Here is a 3,166-nt window from a genome sequence, read left to right as displayed (position 1 = left end):
GGCTGGGAGTTGTTTGAACTCTCCCCTATATCAGTGCTCAATACTACTCCCAAAATATAATACTAGCTCTTATGTTTAAAAACATACTTCTTTCTGTGGTTTGAGATAATTGCTCAAAACTTAGCTCAAAGGCTATCTTGGAAATCAAAGTTTCCTCTCTTGCTTAATTAGAAAATTAGCTCAAAGACTCTTTTGGAAATCTCAATTTCCTCTTTTATTTAATGTGAAAACATTTTAAATTCTTTGGGAATACATAGTCCCGATATACTCTTTTGAAGAAATGAACTTCAAATCTTTTACTCTTTACTCAACTCAAAACTCAGGTCTTAAAACAAAGTTGAAACGTCTGTAAAAAACTTTTGGAAGACTCTAAGAAATTCTCTTGACTTGACTATTAACTTCTCTTGACTTGACTCTTAACTTCTCTTGGCTTGACTCTTAACTTTCCTTGAATTAAATTATGGATTCAAGGATTGTGATTTGTGATAGGAAAGATCTCATGATGTTTAGAAGTGTTTTTAAATAGCTAAACATGAGAAACAATCAAGAAATCACTGCCTAGAAGCAAGTCTGTGACGCGAAGATGCATTTAATTATTTGATCACGAAATAACTTTTGAGGCAGAACGGTCAGTGACCACTCCGCGATGCGGAGAAAATTTGGTCAATCCTGAGGAACATGTCCGCGACGCAAACCTGGTACCCAGATTTGCCCGACTTGTTCCTTCTTCGTTTTCTACCCCAATTCGCCTAAACTCGATTCTTTTTCTCAATTCTTCTTTAGATTCAGATACCCAGCATATGTACACAAGAATCTAATCAAACACAACTCTAAAATCGACCTTAAACTCTCAAGAACTTCTTAATCTCATCCCAAATTCAAGAACGAAAGCAATTCAAGAATACAACTCAAGAACATCAAAGTCTCAATCTTTTAGGACGAAAATCATATTGAAATAAACATGTTTGGCGCGTGGGTGAACGAACCCAACGCTATGTGAACTCACATACCTCGTAGGATTAAATCCATGGCGAAATCTACACTTAATTCCTCAAGAAATCGACGAATCCTTGCTTCTTCTCCTCTTCTTTTCTCTTCTCTCAAAACCCTAACTCTTTTTTATAAGCGTAAACTAAACCAAATCAGTTTAGACCCCAACTTAATTACCAAAAACGAAATTAATTAATAGGGTAGTGAAAAGACCAAAGTACCCTTCTAAAATCCGGTTTTGACTTTCCTTATCTAGACAGCCCAACTTCAAATGGGCATATCTCCCTTATACGAACTCGGAATCGCGCAAACTTGGCTGCGTTGGAAAGATAATTCCAAGATATTTCCTATGGTATCTTGTAGCACACCTAACTCATCCTGAGCTAGGAATTATGGTCGTTTTAAGTTTACCAAAATCTCATACTTGCCTTAATTTTTTGTCAAATTTCCAAATTTTCATTCTTTCCAAAAACAACTCTTTCTAATTCTAAGTATTAATTTCTAGTAGCGGGGTGTTACATTTATGACTCCTAAAAACGGAAGTAAACAAGTAGAGAGGGTTTCTTGGGAGTGTGATAAATTGAATGCTAATTTCGCGTAATGGGTGATTACGAGTTACTTAAAGATGTTGCATCCCAGTGGGTAGGCTGGGTTTTGAGTGCAATAGCCATTTCTCAATCAACTATTGCGATTCAGGTGAGTTCTCTCGAACCTCAACAGGCAAAACACAATCGAACAACCCATTACCTGAACCAATCCACTTTTACAAGCTAGATTTGCAAGATTGCAATCAAACCCATTTTCTCAAGCTAGATTCATAATCATGCAATCAATACAATCATCAACTAATAGTTCAACTCTAACACCTCTTTCTCAAGCAAGTATCGAGTGCTAAGCTAGAATTGTATTTGCAACTACAATTTCTCAAATAAAACATGAACAATCAATTGAATATTTGCTTGCAATTTATGTTATTTAAAAATTTAGAATAAAATGTAATTTTATATTAAATAAGGAATTTGAAAAATAAAATATTATATCACATGAAAATTATATAAAATGATTATTTGGAAAAAGAAAAAGAAGAAGAAAGAAGAAATGATTTATATTATGAAATAAGAAAATAAGAATTAAATAGAAATAATAATATAATATTGAGGAAAGAAAAAAAAATCATTTTTAGAGAGTAAAATAGAGAATTGGATTGGAGTTGATTGTCTGAAAAAATGGAGAACTCTATATTTGGAGAGTAAAATAGATGGTAGGGTTGGAGATGCCCTAACCAGCAAGTATCAGCCAACAAATATGAAACACAAGATGACAACCGAAGAATTAATTGCAACACTTCACTTGACAGGACGAATCTTCTCAAATAAAAACAAAAGACTTAAACAGGTTCTTCTCAAACAAACAAAGGACTAATTTGATCCCTCAATTAAAATTTCGCTCACCCAAATCAAAATAGTAGTCTAACACAAAACAGTAGATTCTTTGAGATAAATAACCAGAACAGAGAATGGAAGCAAAAATGAATGATCTCACCAGATCTGATCAAGAGCACCACAAAGTGTATAGGTCAGAAAAGGCAGGAAACATCGGAGAGGAGAAGAAAGTTGGACCGAAATGGAGTCTGGTGAGGTAGTAAGCCTAACTCCGACGAAGCCAAAGGTCTGGCTCTAATACCATGTTATTTGAAATATGGGAATAGAAGAACTTATATTTCACTATGTTAAGTACATGTATGTATACAATCACTAGAAGTTCTATCAAAGATTAGTGAATATCCTACACATCTTTCTATGATTTAGCTAGCTATATAAGGTAAGAGAATATCTTTACAATATCCTACAATATTCTGTAATAATCTAGATACATTCTCTTAGCATTCAACAGATACTTTTGAGTTTCCCTTTGCACAGATAGCAACTATTGAACATTGAACATCCTTTTCTCACTAAGATGTCATGTGCAAGGCAGATTTTATTCAAAGCTTTCCCTATGAGCACCTTAGTTTCCACAACATTTTCCATGGACACTCATTATTCAAATTCAGTTTTTAGTTTATGCGACTAATATTTCTATTAAACTTTTAATTTTCAGGTAATAATGTCTTCTTAAAAAAATTACGCCTACAGTTGACTTATTACTTGAATAACTTTAAAACTAATTGTTATTA

Source organism: Solanum verrucosum, unplaced genomic scaffold (genome assembly GCF_900185275.1).
Source record: "Solanum verrucosum unplaced genomic scaffold, falcon-dt-bn FXZP01000086.1, whole genome shotgun sequence".
Classification (NCBI taxonomy): Eukaryota; Viridiplantae; Streptophyta; class Magnoliopsida; order Solanales; family Solanaceae; genus Solanum; species Solanum verrucosum.
Note: the sequence above shows the minus strand (reverse complement) of the source record.